Here is a 22,129-nt window from a genome sequence, read left to right as displayed (position 1 = left end):
TTTGTAAGGAGCAGCACTAAAGCCAAAAAAAAAAAAAAAAAAAAACAGGTATTGCAGAACGCTTTGAGAGGAGGGGATTGCATATCAAGCATGCTTCTGATTAGTTTAGTTGGCTGATCCTTCCCTCCCCCGACTGGTAATTCAGATGTCAACCGCCTTACATAAGTACGTGCAAATTTGACACGTTTTATACTGGAATGAAAGGTGCAGGAGCAAGTGGAAGCACAAGACGTTTTGGAAAAATAGATACAGCATGTAACTTCTGCATGAATGACGGACAATTTTATGGAAAAACATGTATGCACTAATGTCATACAAAACCGTTTACTTTTGCCTCATTTATTTTTATACTTGTAGGTATTTCAGATGTAGATGAAAACGACTGCTAAGCTTTAAATTGTAATACCTCAGTTACAAGCATGCATGCATTACATTAAGATACACACTCTGCAAGGGTGTGCAGTGGACTGTGCATTTCAGGTTCACTAAACTAAGTTTACATCGACTGTACAAGTGTTTTGTCAATTTGTGACAAGGCTAGTACAGAGCTATAACATGTTGTAATAATTCAACTGGTATACATTTATTTATTGATCTAGCACTGAACTTTAATATAAATTGATCTAGCACTGGCATGATGAGTCTTGGAAGGTCAAGGAACAAAATGGTAAAGAACTTTGTTTTTAATTGGATAATAATAAAAAAAAAATTCTTAAGTGACTTAATTTACCAATGAGATGTCCTAAAGAGCTAAACAGAGGTTGGGTTGTTGGTTTACATATATAACAAAATGTTTACTAGTACTTTGTTAAAGAGCTAGTTGTGAGGTGCATTAGGGATTTGTGTCTTTTGGTACAAACTGAAACAATTTGAAACTTTAAACTAGAATTCCACTGCTGCAAATTGAGATCAGATTAACCATTGTTTTAATTTCATTATTGGTGTAGTGTGACTCTTGCAGCCTTTATTGCAAAAATCCCCATTTTCTGTGAATCATAGCTCTTTAAAGTGTGCACTATTTGACAAATAAAATCACTAGTGACTTAATTAGTTAAAAAGTAATTTGCTATATGCATACTTAGGAATGTGATGGAGTGTAAATCAATCAACAGCAGAGGATTAAAATGGCAAACGCCTTGTGGATTTTTAGTTAGTTTGTCCTAGGAGTATAACATTTGCCGTCAAGGAGTATATATTAAGACATAAAAGTCTGCAGCAGCAAGACACCGTATTTGCCCTGTTAGTGAGCAAAATTTTTATCCAGGGGGCAAGACAAATCTCCAGAGACTTAGTGTTTTCCTGCGTGAATATGTCAGTTCTGATAGATCAAATGTAGATTTTTTTTCTTTTTCTTTTCTTCTCTCAACATAATAATGGAACTTGAGTACTTACAGTAGTTTGCTTCTGGGGGCAGCATAGGTTTGTAACATTCAATAATGTGCAAAATATTATAGAAATGAGGTCAATGCAATAAAAAAGGCACTTGTGTTATTAAATGATGAACGAGGAGTAAAACTACCTCAATTAACATTTGTGTCTCTTAGATGTGGGATTGAGATGATAATTGTATGTATCGGATTGGATCAAAACTTTTAAACATTCATTTTGAAGGTGACACATTGATGGCTGTATTGTCTGATAGTTAAGTAAAATTCTTATGTAAAACTGCAGTAGAACACAGGGTTCACAATAAAGGACACGTTTTTCATTGTTATTGATGAGTAGTGTATTATTAGTTTGGTATGACCTTGTAATACTTTTCTTTTTCAAATGTCACACAACACTTTTAATAAAACAGTGTTTCTGTTTTTGTCATACATCCTGAGTGTGATGTAGGCCTGCTGTATAGGAAGGAGAAAAAAGTATGTGGTGTGAAATGAATGAAAACAAATGTATAATATGAAAAGTTTAAAAATTGGTTATGGTCCAGCTTGTACCACAGTGCATGCTGGGAATACAGACAGGACTTCTCACCATAGAGCTGGAATGACCAATAAATAGGCCAAAAAAACATTTCTTACCGCATACCTACATTTTTACAGATAGTTTGTGTAGATGATTGACACTTTTGTTTTCAAGGCTAATAAGACCTCACCCGAACACCTCCCCAGTCTTTCCTATGTGCAGCATAACATGTAAATATAAAGCTGAGGTGGGTTCTGTGCTTTTGCATGTAACAAAGGAAGTGACACTGAGTAATTTTAACCCACCTCTTTAAGGAAAATAAAGTCTGGGAAACAAAAAGATCAACAAGCAAAGTAAAGAAGATGTAAGAATGTGATGAGAAAAATAAATCCTGAGGCTGTGTTATAGGGTGACTATTTTGTGAACCTGCCATTTCAGTCTCTAGTAACTCCTGGAATCTCTTGACATTCAGAGCAGTTGTGGCTTTCCTAGTTTTATCACAAACAAGGAGTGCCACATTTATTTCAGAATTCAGTGAAATTGTGTTTATCTTCCTGGGAGAATGATCCTGGAGGGTTGAGATACTGTACAAAAAAAAGAAAAAGTGGTGAGGTAAACCCCCAAAGAAATCCTCTCATTATCAAACAGATTGCGTTTGAACACAGGACAGCCAGTTGTGTTTGTTAGGGCTTGCATTTTCTAACATGTTGTGCCAAATTATCCTCTAATGCATTTTGATTGAAGGTTTTGACTAGTTCTGTTTTCCCCACTGCCCCTTTGAGTTTTGCACTTCTTAGCTTTTAAAGTGTTTTCTCGAAAGCAGTCATTTTAATACCCCAGCTGCTTTTAATAACCTTAATTTTTGTAATATTTAATAATGTTACATTAATATACACCTATGCTTGGATTGTATGTTTATGCTACACTATATGGTCAAAATGGCATGCCTTGATTTGGGGTAATCATAGCCACAGATCTGATTATACCAGGATAAGGCCATATAAAACAATGTGATTTGGGTTACCCAACCTACCATATTTTTTCCTCCCAACCCTAAGTATTTTTTGCTGATAATGGGGTAAACCTTTCATTGTCAATCTGAAAAACTGGCCATTGTGCGCGGCCACGTTTCCGCTCATGTGGTTTTCCAGAAGCCGCGTAGCAAACAAGATGTCCAGTTCGTGTGAAATGTTGGGGTCTGAGCAGCACGACTGCAGCGTATAGCCAAGTAGTTGTTTTGCACTGTTGTTTTAAAAATACAACCAACATACCAGAAAAAAGAATTATAAGTAGTGTTAGCTCCGGGGTGAAACACAATTTTTCACACTCCATCTTCCATCTTTCCCACCAATACGTCATTGTTTTAATGTTCCTGACGCATTTATTCCTTGTATTATGTCTCTGGCTAAACAGTGCCAACTGAAATTGACAAGGCAACTTGTTTTTAAAGGGAGATTGCATGTTCATTTTAAAAAGAATGTTAACACACAACGTATTGATTCAGTTATGATATTGCTGGAATAAATAAAGTACAAATGAGTGCAATAGCTGATCTTGTGTTTTTGTTTCCTTCCAAAACTGACAAACTAAACAGTATTCCACAGCTCGACGAAAAACAGCACAAAACAGGCGCTGCCTCCCTGCGTTCCTAGCAAGAGCTCTTGATTTGCCGAAAATAATTGTGAAAGCTTATAATACAAAGTGAAAGTTGTTTAATATCAGATCAGTTTTTACAAATACACCACACACACCTGTTGTTATTAGGCTATAATATAAAGCCTTCAGTTCTTTATTTTGTTGCATACATTTTATTGTGTTAATTTATTTGTGACCTTTATTTTGTCTGATTTTAACGTATTTTTTAAATTATTGTTATTTCTTATTTCTGTGATGTCTGTATGGTATTTATATATTTTTTTTATTGTAAAATAACTTTGGGATATGATGTTGCAGAGGTCTAGTTAACGCAAAATAAATCCATTGGGCGGAAAAATACGTTGTCTTGCGTTCACCGGACGCACAGGATGGGAAGGGACGCAGACATGCATATTCATAGTAATCCATTACACTGCAGCAATGACCGTAAAATACTAAATTGCTTAAAAAAAAAAAAAAAAAAAAAAAAAACGTTCTGCAATATAACAGCATTGATTAAGGTACACTCCAGTCCTGTAGGTGGCAGCAGTAAGCCTCATATTTGGCTTTGCCAGCAATATTAAGGATATTTACTTTTTACCATATAACCGTTCTTGAGAACCGTGCCGTGCTCAAAAACGTTTTAATTAATCAATCAGATGTACCGTTTCATATTTAGTCGGGCGTAATGCGTACACACTAATGCTATTAGAATGGTAAGGTTACAGTTCCTAGCAGCGCAATGAACATTGGAAATTAGTACGATATTATCCCACCATGCACTTTGTTATGCCCCATATTAAGAGGTCCATATTGCTAGGAAATAAAACAAGTGTTTTGGAAAAAGTAAATGCGAACATACACACAAGTAGGACGAAGTTTTCGGGTTTTATTTTTAACCAGGTGACAAATTTAGCTGATTCTGTTTCATAATTAAGCTGTTAGTTGCAAAACAGCCTTGCGTTTACCTTAATAAGTCTGGTGCCTTTAATTTTATTTCAAACAGAGCTGACAAATTACGTGAATTGTTCATTCCTGATCATACTTTTAACTTGCATTAAATTTTTTCAGTCCAATTTAACGTTGTGCTTTTGTTATTTTCTGCACTAATTTAACAGGGATGCCCTTACAGATTTTTTTTTTTTTAAGTATGAAAATCAATACCTAGTGCAGAGTGTCAGTCAGTTGTCAATCGGAAGTTTTTTTTTGCTAAGCAGTCAGCATCTTCATGGGATTCTCATGAAGAAGATCGCCCAACTGCATCTCGACCATCTCCTTCTGACTACGAGTACTACACAGTACCTGTAGCAGTAGTAATGCACAAAAACGCAAACAAAAAATACGTTCATGATTAGACTCCTGTCTCGTTGTCATGCGACCGATCTACTGTTAGTATATATAACAAAGAAAAAAGTGTGTCTGTGTTTATATGCGTATCTATATTTTTTTGACGGCTTAGCATGCAGCAATCGTATACAAATTTTCTGAAAATCGCTCATATCACTAACATGCCTACATGTAGACATTATTATTTGAAAATATTTATTTCTTATGGCTTATCCCAAAAGGTTGAGATTGAATATTGGGGCTATTTACAAAGATACATATTAAATACTTAACACAGTACAATTACTTTATTTACAGCAGACGTTTTATGGTTAAATTTACTGTAGAAAACAACTTGACAGTGATTAAGTGCCACAGTACTGATGCTGCTATATTTTAGTCCCAGTGGTTTCACTCTTTAGAGCTACCTGCCTATAGCATAAAACACGACAGGCGGAAAGTTTATTCACACCTTCAAAATGAGACTGAGGCAGCTGTGAGGTGGACAAAGGGGAGATGGTGGGAGAATGAAGCAAGATGACGGTGTAAACTAAAATATCACTTGCCACTTTTACAAGTTCACACTGCTTATTCAGGAAATAAATATATAAAAAAATACCTACCTACCCAATTTTTTTTTTCTTTTTCAGCGTAACCCGAACTACACATTTTATTATTTGGCCCAAGTAAACTGCAGGGCCTGACCCATAATCCATCGGTAGCATCATCATTCCAATTAGCTATTTGAGCGTAAAGCCAAGTCTGTTTGATTTGTCATGTGTAAGCCTTTGGCTGTGCCGGCAACAGGGAAACGATTACACCATGATAAGCTTATAAATGTATTACTCTGAATACGATTTGCTTATCAGTTGCAGCAAATTGTCAGGATTTTGCTTTGCTAATCCTGCTAGTTGGCTCCCTGAGCGGGCTTAAAATATTGTGATTTATCTGTTCTTGGTCCATTTAGTGTATGTGGCATTTCAGACAGGAGGAACGTGTTTTTTTTTTTTCTTTTTCTTTCCCCTTCTCTGAAGGTATTCCCTATTGTGGCTAAATTTGTAAAGCTCCAGTTACTACGTAATTTTTGAGCATCCCGTTGAGGGGAACTTCAACTGCTAATATCTGTCAAAACCTTTCGGGTGCAAGATTCATAATTTCAGTATGTGGAAGACCCTTGGGTAAAATCCAGCAGTACTCTCCCTGGTCCTGTAGCCTGAGATGTCTACCATAATGGGGTGCTGTGACTTTTTGGTTTCTGGATGATAGAGGCAGGGATGGAAGTAAGACTCTCATTGCATAACAGTTTAATCCATTCCTGGTTTTACTATGAGTTTAATAAAGATGCACCTGAGCTTTTTACCTATACACTGGCTGATGAAGATTGTAGTAAAACCTGAAGTGGTTGATATGGTTGTGCAATGCGAGTCTTATTTCGTGCAGCTGTATTCTGTTATTCTCTAGGTCAAAGCTTCGTCTTGGATGTTGACCTGTAGTTGCTATTTTTGAGGCCATGTAACTACTGTAGTATAAGGAATAGTTTATAATAGCACTTGTTTTTAATACATAGTTTATAATAGCACTTGTTTTTCTAGGCTACATTATCTATTACAAGTTTAATGTGTGTTTAGTATTTTAGCATCTCAACAGCGGTTTTAATTTAAGTGTGAAAGTAATAACATGAAAGTGAATTTACATGTTAAATATAACTATAAAATCAATAGTTTATTGGATTGTAACCAAATTCAATCTGAATTGTTTGTAGGAAGCTAGGAGTGCATTTGACGATTTGGTGAGAAATCAAGGCAGTATCGGGTTCGCCATGTAGTTTGACAAATGGCCAGATAGACTTGATCAGTGCATAAGGGTCCCCATTTATTTTGAATGAGGAACCTAAAAAATAGGAATTTCTTACATTGCATTTTCAGGATTAAATCATGCTTGCTACGAGGGCTGCAATGAAGGGTACGTTTTGACCTTCAAAGGTTTGGAACACATTACCGAAAGAAGGTTCAAACCTTTAATGGTACTAATTTGCATAATTTACTGGTGACATCACCATAAATACTAGTGTATGTTTGATTGAAAATCCTATTTTACAGGTAATCCATATAAATGGACTGAAACATTTACATGTACTTAAATGTTATATAGAACAATAAAAAAATAAGAAAAATAACACATTGTTTATTTACATGTAATTGATGCTGCTTGCGATATACAGTAAGCTTGCATTGCAGCAGCAATAACTGCAGCGGAATCTTTATTTAAGTCACCATTCCAAGCAAGTTATGAGTCACATTTTGCTACTACCAAAAATATTAATAATAATATGAACTTTCACTTGTCAAGTGATCCCAGAGATTGGTTATGGCTCCATGATACATCATCTGGGCATTTAACAAAAAATCCCAAACAAGAGAGTTTTGGGACATTTCTTTCAATACAGCTTATGCTATACAATGCTTTGCTGTTGAGATGGCGAATGAAGAAATTAAAGATTTGCCTCTGGATAACACGAGCTGGGAGGGGTGGACGGTGCTCAGTTTTTCAAAATCAATATTATTAGTATTGGCGTATATTTTGTATGTTTCAAATGTATTCTACCATATTTTACTGAAGTACTACAACGCTATAGGTACCCCCCAGTATTATACCTTACTCCATACACAGCAGCAGCGCCGTATAGAGTTGGATTTTAATACAACTTCTTCTGTTTTCGTAATATGCATTATATAAATCAAAAGATCCAGTTTTTGCATGCAAGTGGCATTTAATGTATAATTTTATAGTATTCACAGTTTCAAATGGTTTCTATTAACCGAGGAGAGAAACCCCCCCCCCCCCCCCCAAAAAAAAAAAAAAAAAAAACAGTGTTTGAATGCCACCTGAGAAGCCTTCAAAGGTAAAAACTACCTTTGAATACTTGGCTGGCGAACAAACCTTCGAACACAGCCCTGCTTGCTACATTTTATGAACTTTAAGAACTTGCTGGTAATTAGTAACAGTGCAAATGGGAAATAACAAGCTCAAATTGTACACAATTTGGATGAGATTCTGGGCCACCCTATATGGCATCTGAATTCAGAATCATTTCCTGGTAGTTGTTGGGGTATTGTCACGAGCCAGATCTGTACAAACTGTTAATATTGTATATAATCTTTTAAGCCATGTATTTTCAGTCATTTTTGCATTGGTCAGCTCATTCATTCAACGAAAACTCATGTTTATCCATAAGTTTTTGACCAAAAATACTATTTGTATTTTGTTAAGTTATTTCTATTCTTGCCCTTGCCAGCATTTGTTACCAAGGTTTGATCATTGTGGCCAAGTGAACAAGGCTAAGCCTGTTTCCTCATTTACTACACTTCCAAATTACTACATGTCTGGTACACTATTATCTTTCTGTCTCATTCTACTGTGTCCAATGTTTCCAAACATTTTTCCTTAACCCTGATATGAGCATGTGTATATGAACATATGTTTGTGTGATTGGTCAATGAAGTAGTCTAATGCTCAGTAGCTCATTCGTGTTAATTTCAGCAAACCTGTGCTGGTCATTGAATAGGCTCAATAAATGCATGTTGCAGAACCAAATACAGTACAGTATCCACCACTTGCACCATCCAGGTTTATTTCAGGTAGCCGTTTATATTGGACAAGCGTTTGCAATTCCCATTGATTTCAATAACAAAAGCATAATTTATACCGTGTTATGACATATTTATCGGTCAAACTCAACTGTTTCGATCTCGTTATGTCCCATTTGCATAGATTTAAATAACGCACTGCTTATTAATTGCTCTTGCTAATCCACCAATCGGCTATTCCATTACTTTTTTTCACTTGCTTTTTATTACATTTTGTAGGTTTTAATAAAAACATTTATTAGTGTAATGCGTGTCTTAATAAAGATTATTAACTGCATACACGCTGTGGCAGACCTAAGGTCTTAATTTGCATCCTTGTTAGAAAAATGCAGGGTGTAGGCATAGTTGGACATCACAGATGTCAGTGTAGCTGCCGATTGGTGCATGTGTTTTTACCTGTCAGCAGCTACACTGACATCCATTTCATCCAATGGAAGCACCAAAAGTTTTTTTTTTTTGCTCGTTTGATTTGGGTGATTCAAACGACTCCATCCAACCCCTCATTCTCTGAAAAAAAAAAAAAAAAACAACAACAACAACAACAACAAAAAAACCTCAGAGGACTGATGTCTGATGACTGAAAATGTCCTAAAATGGGCACCGTATGCGTACTAGCTCCAAGGGCATTTTCACAGTGGTCAACTCGGTCCAACACTTTAAATCCTTTGCTATTGCCCTGTGTCTGGTTGTTGATGGCTAATAAACAGCATAAACTACCCACTTTGCAGACTTGGTAACTCGCCTGCTTACAACACAGCAGGCCAAATACGTTTTTACACATGGGCAGAATTTCATTGTATACTCTTCATGACCTAGGCTGAAAGTAGGCTAAGCTGATGCATTTTCTGTATCGTAATGTGAAGTGGGGGCATATACAGTAAGTTTCAGTAGATCAATCTTAAATGCCGGCATTATTATATGGGAAATGTCGCATACAGTTTGATCACAATACCTGTTAAATTTTAGATGAACCTTGGTAAGGACATTCTTTAGCATGCAGAGAGTATTCAAATAGTTCTGGTTCTGGGCTCTTTAAAGCTAATGCAGATATTCTTAGTAGGTCCCTGCAAATCCAGCTCATGGATTATTGTATATTTATGCTTTTCACAGTACATCTGTTTTAACCCCTAGTCTAGTCAGTTGTTTTGTAGCCACTGGAGAGTGAATTTAGAATATTCATTGCTGTGAAACTAAAATGCCATGTTGGCAGCAGCATTTAAGATTCAATAACCCTGCGAGCATGTTACTGTATAGCTATGTTTAGAGACGCAAAAAAGACACATTTGGTGTAGATTTGAGGAGCAGAGATTATACGGGATTTATAAAGAATTATGATCAGATTTAGAAATTGTAGGTAATTTTATTCAGTAAAACCTTTAAAACAATATATGGGGCAGTGAATTGGTACATTGGTGTGTAGGAGTGTTCCCTTGTTGCAAGTTAGCCTCATCGTGATGCTAATCCTCTTGGTCTTTTAATGCAGGACTGGTATGATTTAAAACTGCATGATTTAATATGCCTTGCATCTGTGCAGCTCTTGTGCTCGGCAGCTTTTTTGTTTCCAGTTGCTTTTGCCTGTGTGTAGCTGATCTATGCAGCAGTAACTGCAGTTGGAACCTTCCAGCAAGAATTGGAATAAAGATGAGCAGGTTCTGGCACAGGTTATTATGTGCACACTAAAAAAGGAAGCTTGCTTTGTCTTATCAGCACTTGCAGCTCACTTGCCTGCTCTCTCAGTGGGAATTCCTGTGTTTATGGGAATTTCCCACATCTCAAGTGTTTGTGAAAAATTCTTCATTTTTTCCACCTCCTGATTAAATACAATAAGTCCCTGAGTCTTGTTGACCACAGAAGAAAATGGATGAAAGGGCCCCTGCAATGGGAAGAGCTATATACTTATTGAGAATTCCTTGACACTGCAACTTCAGTGGCTACATACTGTAAGACCAATTATTCAAAAGGTTACTTCTGAACAAATTTAAGTATTTACATTTGGACTAAAGTTTTAAACTGTACTGAAACATAACATAAATACACTAAAGTGATAATACAACATTATCATAGAAGTATGACAAGTACAGTACAGGTATTCTGTATGAATAACTTGCTCCACTATACTGTAGCTCCACAGCGTACAATTGGTCGAGTGTTGCTTGGGGTAGTGATGCTTTTCTGCTTCATCACTACAATTAGTACAAGAGCCTGCAACTCGTAAAACTTGATCAAACTGCTATGGAGAGAGAGTTTGTTTCCCTATTTGATTACATATAGGGCATAACCAGAGTTGGAAATGGAAGTCCAAGAGGCTATGCTATCAAATTGTTTCAGAAAAAAAAGAGAAAGACATACATTTTGACCATTATCATTTTGTGCGAGATAATAGGATACTGATTTTACACTTTCAATGAAAAACAATGTATCAGATGAAAGAAAAACAAGATCAGTCATTACTTCTGAAATAAACTTTTTTTTAAATTCTTGAAATAACAAAATGTTGCATGTAGGTTAGTGCTGATTTATTTTGTAACACACTGTTCAATAAGAGCTAACTTATGTTACGTAGCGCCACAGCAGAGTGCTCTGCCTATTGAACGCAGCCCTGGTGTCCCAGTGAAAGTACATTAAGGGTTTGTTAACAAGGCTAATCTCAACACGACTGCCAGGGTTGATCAGCGGATAGTAGTATTAACGGAATTTGTGTTGCTTGTTTTATCTGACAGGGCTTCTATACTCTAAATACGCCTAAATTCTGAATGTTGACTTGCATCTTAGCAACATTGACAATCTAGGGATTGATCTATAGTAACTGTCTGTCTGCCCTGGAGTATTAAACCAGGTAGTGTTGATTTGCTGTAGTCTAAATGCACCCCTGGCTGGCATTCTATAGTAAGTCACCTGACTTGTTGCGCAATTTCAGTGATGTAGCAACTTAAATGATTTTGAGTAAAAACTTAAATGATTTAGTGAATAACAATACAAAATATGATTTTATATTCAGTATACTGTATAAAGAATCAATTTATTATTCTTTTAGGTACGTACATTTTTTTTAAAATGTTGTCCTCCCTGTCCCCAGTCCTCGTACTATAGTTGTGTTTTATTTTAAAGTGGTCAAGAAAATACACTATACACTCTTAAATTGACCGTTGTAACTATATCCATTTAGTACTTGCTGCCTTACTTCTTTAGTCGTCTGTCTTGCTGGTGTTCTGCCCTGCCAATTGATTACTCTTCTTCTTTTGTTATATTCTAGTCCTTCTCTTCTGCCTCTTAATTCATTTTGGTTCACATCCTTTGAGTGAGTGTCTGCTCTAAATTAGTGTGCTCACTTCCCGTAAGACACCTGCAGGGTTGCGACGGTAACAAAAGGTAACTTTTATTTTTTTGAAAAATAAGAAAAGTCGAAGCTCACTAACACAATTGAATTACTATACATGTATGTGCCGAACTTAAATTCACAGTCAACTATTCCTTTTAATTGATTGATGTAAACAAAATAAATAAATATCCGATTTTTAAAGTTGTGCATTCAGCATCTAAGTTGAATCCTGCAGTTTCTTCGTATACCTTCCTTCAGTGGCTGTGGTAATGTTCCAGGTCTGAAGCGGAGTATGTTTTTAAAAACAAGACAGAGAAAGTGCTGCATATATGCAGAGCCAACAGCTATGTGTACAAACTGGTACTGGGGCCAATCAAATGAATGCACTGTATGCTGTAATCAAATGAATTCAGTGTTACACAGTGTAATTAACAGTACTTGCTATACAATATCACATGCAATGAGATTACAGTAGCTTGCTCTGTTGCTAGATCCGAAAGTTTTCCTAACTAGTTTTGAGGCTATTTAAAAAAAAAAAAAAAAAAAAAAAAAATGAAGAAAAATACAAAGTAAAAGCGCATGAAGCACATTGCTTTTCAGATAATGTAAATAGAATGTTTTACAGTAATGGAGTAAAGTTCAATACCAAAAGGTACTGTACATTTGAACACACCACTTCAGGGATGGAAATATTGCATAGCAGTTTGATCCAATCCTGGTTTTGCAATAAACATACCTAAGCTTGTTAAATATACACTGTGACAAATCTGGCTTATAGTAGAACCTGGAATGGGTGAAACTGCTATGCATTAGGAGTCTTATTCCCATCCCTAGCCTTAATGCCTTGAAGACCAAGAATGTGTGAATTTATTTAAAACAGCCCCCTTTTGTACATATAAACATCAGCTTCAGTATTAAAAGGTAATCATGGTGGTCTACTGTACAGAGACAGTTTTTGGAATAACTTGGTAGCAAGTCTGGCATGTTGGGTTTTATAGTACATTGGAAAGCTCCAGAAGTTTGTTCCATCAAACAGTAAACTTCATTGCAGGGCACTACCACACTGTAGATGACTGCAACATTCAGGTGGAATGCAAGGAAAGCTAAAACATCAGCAAAGATAAATAGATCTATACATTTTAAAGATGTATGATGTTCATAATGACAAAGGCACTGTTTACTAGTTTCTAATCACAATCACATTAGATCAGAGTACATTACCTTGACATCAACTGAGGCTGTAACTGTTACCTTCCTGATGGTAATGCCCTCTAATTGGGATTCTAGTGCTTAAGTAGTTTTATCTTTGTGTTTAACATTAAAACAGTTAAATATCCAACTGAGTACCACAAAACAAACATATGCACTAAAATAGATATAGGAAGTAAAGATAATGTTAGCTGTGAAAGGTGGTGTAACACCAGCTATACCAGAATAAAGCCGGTTAACTTACTGTAAGCAGATGCTGTAATTCTTGTGTTGGATGCATATTTGTTTTTCAGAAGTCACTTTTTCGGAAGGGTAACTTCATTGCATTGCAGGGTGAGAGCCAGAATATTGCTACTTAAAAAAATCATGTACTGTATAATCATTTGAAGCTTTTATATCAAATTAGTCATCAGTGTTTCTTCCTTTTTCTGGAGTTTTATACAAGGCACCGACATTGAAATTGCTGTAACATTAGTTGGAGCATTTTTGCTCAGTCACTTTGGATCTGTGTATGTGAGCTCGGTGTGCACAAGGATATTGTTTTGTGTTCTCAAACTAAGAAAAAAATTAACTGTTGCAATTTTTTGGACAGTGTAGAGTACATTTATGAAATTTTACAGACACAAGTTTCTTTTATCAGTAGATTAAATGAACAAATAGGATTATTGGCTTTGACATACTGGTAGCTTTGTGGACTAAACTGGTATGACTTTTCATTTCAATTCACCATTGTTTCAGTGGAGGGGATCGATAGCCATTGACATGCTATTAGGACAATAAAAAGTTGTTTCATGTGAAGAATGAAGAGTATGTATGCCACACAGTAGCAAGTCTGTTGCCTTTGGGTCTGTGTGCCCAAGTACTTTCAGAATTTTACCTTATCTGTTAAATAAAGCCATTATCTGGCCCTTGAGAACAGATATTCCAAGTTGGAATATATTCTGAATGCTTTTCATTCAGAGGGTTTAATGACTAAGATGATGCATCAGTGGTGCCCATAGAGTACTAACTCATTGATTTGTTACTGAAAACTACCCTTTTATCCCTCTTCCTCACTAGCACACAGAAATTGCTTCTGTTGTGGCTCAAGTATGTGTTGCATAGCTACTTAAAGGTCACAATGTAACTACTGTAGTTAGAGGACTCTGGGTATTGCTGGGAGGATGTTTGCTTTAAGAACTCAGCAAGCCCCCTGTTTAGTGCAACAGCTTGTTTCCAACAGGAGCTCTTCTACACAGTTTTATTTTTTTTTGTGGAGGGGACTTGCAGAAAGCACAGCAAGGTCAAGCCCACACGTCCATATGCAGTGTCACATCTGTGTTTGTCTGCATGTCTGTCTTAATTGGACCACGTGACCTTCTGTATTTATTTTTAATTAGACTAAGTGTCATACTAGTTTTGGAGTCTCAGTGCTTAATGCATATTTATAATAAAGACCCTAGTCCTCATCCAGATCCATGCTTTTTCTATGTACATTTTTCCCAAATCCAAAGTGTGAAACTCTTGGAGCTGAACAAGAAAACAAGCAATAAAGACTCCTGCAAGTGTCGTTATTGCAGCTGTGTGCATTGTTCCATTGGGACTGATGTGTGTAATTTTGCATTGTTACTTTTGCCAGAGGTTTATGCTGTATGACTGGAACAAAAAGGCCTGGGACAGGCATGCGGCACAGTGAGTTCTAGCGTACTGGCCTTTGGGACTCCAGAAGTCCTATGCTCAAAACTGAATCGCAATTGGGGGACTCTGAGGGGAACCTGGTCAGTTTTCAGATTTCTTTTGGAATAGATTTTTTCCGAGTACAAACGGTGAGCACAGTCTGCATTTCTAAATCTCTTACCAGAGGTCGTGCTGCTCGGTCATGTTATATGCTGAACAGTAGATATCGCTTCACTGCTGAAAGAGCAGGCAGAACCTACTCTCCAGGTACATCTTTTAATCCGAACATGAAACTGCTAGTCTCATACATCACCAGAATTCCTGTGAAATAACATGCCATTAAAACGACCCCTTGTTGTGCCACTTTTGTCTGCTACTGAGGTTTCTGAAGTCAAACTGGTGAACCTTGCACAGCATGATGATTCAGTCTGAATCCTGTCAAAACACATGCTTGATATGGAAGTGCTGTAATGACAGCCTGAGCTTTAATCCACCCCAATTAAGAATAAACTGTGCAGCAGCTTTTCCATGTAATGTGTATTAAAACGAAGCCTGTGTAGAACATTAGATGATTGGAAATCATTTTTATTAGGTACCGGTGTTTAACTTGGTGAATGTTTGTCTCTTGCAAATATTGATACTTTAAATTCCTAAGAAGGTACTGTACAATATTTGAAATTGCTTTGAGCTTTTGCTTCACTTTATGAATTGCTGCTGTGTCTGCATCCATCATAAAAACTTTAAATCTTTACATGAAGGGTTTACATGAAGATTTGCTCTTTAAATTAAAGTGGGAAACAGGGAATGATGAATTCATGTAAGCTGATTCTTTTTAGTGGCTTGCAAGGGGGGAGGGGAGGGGGTGGAGCGTCTTGATTTTTGAATGGTGTGTTTTTTTTTTTCTTGATGTGCTAGGATGGACAAAAGAGCTTGAGGGAGGTCTTCTGTCTGTCCACTGCTGTCGGTCACTAGGATTCTAACCGGTGAATAGGAGTGACTGCCTTCTAAGAGGATGAGGGTAGTTTAGCATAAAGTACAACACCAGTTCTTGGCCTTTTAGATTGAACTATGGAAGCAGGATTCGGACCCCCGGACTCCATGACTTCAAATCAACACTCCCAGTCTTTATGGTTAGCCTGTTGGTTTTTTGGCAAGTGTTTGATTTTCGTATTTTCTGCACTTTCAAGAAATCCATAGTCTTCATGTCCTACTGTGACTGGGTACTCCCCGCCCTTGTGCATATTTAAGTTTTGTATTTGTAGTAATAAGTGTACTGTTTTGTGTTGGAACGTTGTGTTTTTTTTTTTGTTTTTTTTTTTAATTAATTTTATAGCATGGATGAGGTTAAAATTTCCCGTCCATGCTAAACTCATGCAGAATGTGACCGTCTCCAGATTGATTGATTTAATTTATTACTAATCTGGAGAAGGTCACATGTGTAAAAACCTGCAGCTTTGGCTGAACGAGGTTAGTGTGTTCAGAGTGGAGAATGAGAGACGGAGGTAAAGAGAATAATATAGAAAGCAATTGCTACCTGTCCTGGTTTTATACCAGCGCAATACTTGTTTGTTCCGTGTCTCTTGTTTCTTTGTTTTGGCCAAGTGCCATTTTGTTTGGAAAAGGGTTTTGTGTTTGTTTCAACCTTTTTATTTATTATTAAAAGTGCACACTAGCGCTTCATCCGTAGTACCTTCTTGCCTGTTGTGTCAATCTCTTTCTGGTCTGATGTCACCTGCAAGTCATTCTTGTCCAAACATACATACAGATGTTCTTGAGTCTAAATGAATTATGAATAGCCTTGTAAAGCAGGGTAGTTCCCTTCTAATCAACAAAATATTTGTTTGTGTACACAATGTGTTCAAGCAAACTGTGGCTTGATATAGGCCTACTGCCTACTGTACTAAAACTGAATGAATATTCTCTGAATCTCTCTACCATATCTAATTCCAGGTATTTAGAAGCAAATACTGTGCAGCATGAGTGTTTAAACATTCATTAATGAGTTAGCCTAAATAGTTGATTATGTTTTAGTGTAGAAGTCGTATAAAAAGGCTGTGGTAGTCTTGGTAATAGCTGTTTATTCAGCCAGTTATTAATTGTGTCTAGACTAATGAAGACTAATGCCTTTTAGAAACCATGGTCCCATCTGGCTGCCGAGTGCTTGTCAGAGGGATGCTTCTGAAACTGAGGGCTGTTGTCACTGGATCACATACAGTGTGTTTGTATTTCCCTTGAGTGAGAGTAGCCGTTCTGGGGAGGTCTCTGCAGTATGTAATCTGTGTATGAATTGTCTTGTGGCTCCTGCTACAGTAGGAGAGTCACGTTATACAGAGGGGTGCCGCCACTGCTGCCAGTCAGACACGTTCTTGTGAAAGAGGCCTTCTGTAGTATGTTGAACTATAATCTGTCCACATTTTGTTTTTGAGGGTTACAATAGAAGTATCAGCACCAGGTATATATTCCTGGCAGAAGGAATATATGTGTTTTTTAAATATATATTTTCAGGGGTCTACGTTTTAAGATTTTTAACTACTGTCCCCACGGGCCACTGAGCTAGTGTTTTTACTGGCCCGGATGCAATTTTATCTGGCCCAATATATTTATATATTTTTTCATGATGGTTTTTATTTTCAGTATGTTTTTAAGTGGCTAAACAAAGCCTTTCAATATGTTACTGCAGCCATTAAACATGTATATAGCAAGTGCTAAAAGAAGTAGTGTAATCCAAACTTGGGTAACATTTAAATTAGAAAGGTAATTTAACATTATGATGAATATAAAGACATACTTGTTAAGCACAACAATGCAGTGACTAATAAGAAAAGGCAAGATGCAAGATACTTGGAGTTGGAAAGGAGTTATTTTTTAACTCTCAACTGCAGTTCAATGTAAAACATCTACTGTTGACTTTCTGTGATGGAGTAACGGCAACATTTGCACTGACCATTAAAAGTACAACCAGGTATCCTTGTTTTGAATTATTTACTGGTCACTGAATAAACAAAGTAACTTGACATCGATTAATCTGACGTCAGTACTTGATGGCTAGTTGTAATTAGTAATGTTAAACTATTGTAATGTTGGAATGTATTTTCTCTTTTGGCCAGGTTACAATAGTTACACTAAGATTGTTATAAATATTATTTGTTAGAATTAAACAGATGTAGAATATTTTGGTCGCTATATGATAGGTGTTATTTTATTTTGAATACACTACAGCAAAAATTTTTGGTGGTTTGCGCAATATTATTCTACTGTTGCTTTAATTGGAAGAGATACGCGCTGTGACGTTGCTGCTCATTGAGTTCTGTGTGTTCAGTAAACAAATGAAAAAAAACATGTGCCTAAGGAAATAGGGTACAGAGCGAAGAAGTCTTGACATATCTGTTAAAAATCTTTCTTCACTATCAGCCCGGATCGGATGCCTGTGGACAGTTGACGAACTGCCCGGGCAAATGCTGAAATGACATAAAATTTGATGCTAATTCGGCATCTACCCACCGCAGATGGGCACTTTGCGAACTGCCCGACTTCAGTCCATAACGCACACATAGATATAGATATATAGAGATAGAGATCTATCTATCTATCTATCTATCTATCTATCTATCTATCTATCTATCTGTCTATCTATCTATCTATCTATCACTATCTATCATCATCATCTACACACACACACACACACACACACACACATATACATACACACACACACACACACACACACACACACACACACACAGTGCTGTGAAAAAGTATTTGCCCCTGTCTGATTTTCTGCATTTTTGTATATTTTTCACATTGAATTTGGTCAGATCTTTTTGTGGTTTATAGTACTATATAGAGGGAGTCTGAGAATAAAAATGACACCAAAGTTTGGTGGTGCTTTCACTTGCTTGGTGTGCAGGGTAATCAAACATGCAATCTTTAGGTGTGAAAATGTTATTGCACCCCTATTTAACTCAACCCAATTAAAGGGATAATTAGGGTCAGCTGTTTGAATACTTTGGTTAACAATCAGGCCTGATTTGGGCCAGCCCTACCCAATATAAATCTAACTATCTTTGACCCTTACCATCAGAGTGAAGTTGTCAGCACACAGGTTCCAGAGGCACAAAGTGCCACAATCAAAAGTAATTCCTGAAGACCTCCAGAAAACAATTGTTGATGCCTATCAGCCTGGAAAAGGTTACAAAGCCATTTCTAAGGCTCTGGGGCTCCACCAAACCACAGTCAGAGCCATATTGTCCAAATGGAGAAAGTTTGGGACAGTAGTGGATCTTCCCAGGAGTGGCCGTCCTGCCATAATCTCTCCAAGAGCAAGGTGTAAAATTGTCCAGGAAGTCACAAAAAATCCTAGAACAACATCCAGGGATCTGCAGTGGGTTTCATAGGAGAGTAGCAAGGCGGAAACCACTGCTCACTAAAAAGAACATGAATGCTCGTTGCAAGTTTACCAAAAAGCACCTGGATGATCCTCAAGAGTTCTGGAACAATGTTCTATGGACAGATGAGTCACAAGTGGAACTTTTTGGCCATCATGGGCCCGTTTGTCTGGTGAAAACCAAACACTGCATTCCACAGTAAGAACCTCATACCAACGGTCAAGCATATTGGTGGTAGTGTCATGATTTGGGGATGCTTTGCTGCATCAGGACCTGGACGACTTGCCATCATTGACGGAACCATGAATTCTGCTCTGTATCAGAGAATTCTACAGGAGAATGTCAGGCCATCCGTTTTGGACTGAAGCTGAAGCGCAGCTGGGGCATGCAGCAAGACAATGATCCGAAATGCAAGTGTACAGGAATGGTTGAAGAACAAGAAATTTAAAGTTTTGGAATGGGGTATCCAGATGTGCTCCAAGCTGTTTTGAAGAAGCACAAAGAAAACGGGCAACGTTGAGGACCATAGAATCAGGTGTTTAAATAATTAGGTAGATCTTCAGGGGTGAGTTTGGGAGGCCCCACCCTATATAAAGATCAGAAACTTTGTGAGTTTGGTCTTTACCATACAGTTGTGTGGAAACATGTCATGCCACGATCAAAAGAAATCTCTGAGGACCTCAGAAAGTTATTGATGCTCATCAGTCTAGAAAGGGTTACAAAACCATTTCTAAGGATTTTGGGCTCCACTAATCCACTGTCAGACAAATAAAGAAAGTTCAAGACCACAGTCACTCTAACCAGGAGCGGTCATCCTAACAAAATCTCTCTAAGAACAAACCAGAAAATCATCAAGGACGTCACAAGAAACCCCAGAGTAACATCCAAGGAATTGCAGGCCACTCTTGCTTTTTTCTAATGTGAGTGTTCATAACTGAACTATCAGAAAAAGATTGAACAAGAATGTTATTCATGTAAGCATAGCCAGGAGGAAACCACTGCTCTCTAAAAAGAACATGCCCATCTGAAGTTCGCCAAAGCGCACGTAGATGATCCACAAGACATCTGGAACAGTGTTCTCTGGACAGACAAGTCAAATGTAGAACTTTTTGGCCTCAATGAGAAACGACATATTTAGCGAAAACCAAACACTGCATTCGAACAGAAGAACCTCATCTCAACTGTCAAGCATGATGGTGGGAGTGTGATGGTTTGGGGCTGCTTTGCTGCCTCAGCACTTGGACTGCTTGCCATCATTGACAAAACCATGAATTCTGTATTGTATCAGAAGATTCTAGAGAATGTCAGACCATCCGTCTGTGAGCTGAAGCTGATCCGAAAGTGGGTCATGCAGCAAGACAATGATCTTAAACATACAACCAGATCTACAAAAGAATGCCTGCAGTAGAAGAAATTTGGCATTTTAAAATGGCCTAGTCAAAGTCCGGACCTTTGTGTTGATAATCATTAAAAAGTGACACTTATTTTTTTTTTTTAGTATTCTGCTCTTCTTTATTGACTTCAATTGTATTAATTTCAGCAATACTGAGAGAGAGAGGTGTCTTGTAGTACTCACGGTTTCATTTTTAAATTTAAAAAAAAAAAAAAAAAGATTTTTACTGCCGGTTCCGTTACCTTGATTAAGAAAGCGAATCGGCTCAAGGGACATCACATGATCAAAAATAAAACCCGAAAACTAGAAGGCCGATCTGTAAACTATGCTGCCTCTTCCTTTCCGGAATTATGTAACCTTTCCACGGACCACCTGAAGCGAGCCGGTGGACCACCAGTGGTGCGCAGATCACAATTGAGAATCACTGCTTTAGAGCATGAAGCAGCAGTTAAATTTAAGAACAGCACGGCTTGAGTACAGTTCTAATGAATTTTAAGTTGAAGAGGGTGATATGTAATGCATAGTTTATTTTCCTTTGAGGACGGGATGGGACTGTAGTTGCATTCCTTCCTTGGAGCATAAATGTGATGCAGTTTATCAGCATTCAATTTTTTACTTGTTTGGGCACTCTTGTAAATTTATTTCAGTGCCTGAGCATTAGGGGATGATGACCTGGGACAATGCTGCGTTGTAATCTTTGATAATTTACAACAGATATTTGGGAAGAACTTGATGCTTTAAGAATATCTGCTGGAGCCAATACTTTTAAGAGCAAAGGACCTCCAATTTTAATGAGGACCTCAGAGCACCAGCTTACCAACAGTGTGACGGGTTTGCGAACAGGTTGCTTTGCATTAACCTGTTAAACCCCCAGCCTCCCACAGGCAATTTCCGCCTGGAGGGCTATGACCTTAAGTAAATCGCATTATCTTCCAAAGTATAGGCAGCACAGGTATGGTTCAGGGCTTGAATTCAAGGTAACCCCCTGGCCGTTTGGACTGAAACTCAGATTTGATATAAGTCTTACTCAGTACCACACTGGAAGGAGATATCCAGAAAAAAAAAAAAAAACATAAAAAACAAGAAACGCATTTAATTTGTTTATATTCAATTGTCATTTTTACATCTTGTAGCACATGAAGACACATTTTTTCAAGTGAGTAACAAAAATAATAAGGTACTGAAAATTCAGAGCTACAAAAAAATCTCAGTAGCAACATTCTCCTGCACAAACACACAGTTATGTGAGAGCAATGTGCCTCTATAGTATAGTTAAACTATAGTAAAGTAAAAAAAAAAAAAGTTCACTGAAGAAGGCAACAACCCAAATGTTTGTTTACATGATTTCTAGTTTTACCTTAGAATTCTGATTGAACTTTTTGAAGTAATGGATCAAATGTATAGCAGGTGGATACTCTGATCAGTTATTTTCTTGCCGATTTTTTTTGAAGTAGAAAGCCAAAAAAAAAAAAACTTTCATATTTTAAGACGAAGGGCTAACTTTTTTTTTTTTTTTAAATGTATTTATTTTTGTGTTTTTCACTTATTAATTTTTTTACTCTTTTGAAAGCCACATTATAATGTGCAGGAGTTATGTTTACAAGTCTTGATTGGTTGTCATTTCTAGTTTGGTGACGATGTGCATATGTCTTTT

The 22,129-nt window shown here is 37.1% G+C and overlaps 1 protein-coding gene across 2 annotated transcripts in view; it reads left to right on the top strand.

Annotated features, from left to right (window-relative positions):
* LOC121321435 (F-box/WD repeat-containing protein 7-like) overlaps positions 1-22,129 on the top strand; it is a 182,840-nt gene that overhangs the window by 1,261 nt on the left and 159,450 nt on the right. The gene's annotated exons all lie outside the window — the stretch shown is intronic.

The sequence above is a fragment of the Polyodon spathula genome, chromosome 1 (genome assembly GCF_017654505.1).
Source record: "Polyodon spathula isolate WHYD16114869_AA chromosome 1, ASM1765450v1, whole genome shotgun sequence".
In the NCBI taxonomy this organism is placed as follows: domain Eukaryota; kingdom Metazoa; phylum Chordata; class Actinopteri; order Acipenseriformes; family Polyodontidae; genus Polyodon; species Polyodon spathula.
Note: the sequence above shows the minus strand (reverse complement) of the source record. Positions and strands in the feature narration are given on the sequence as shown.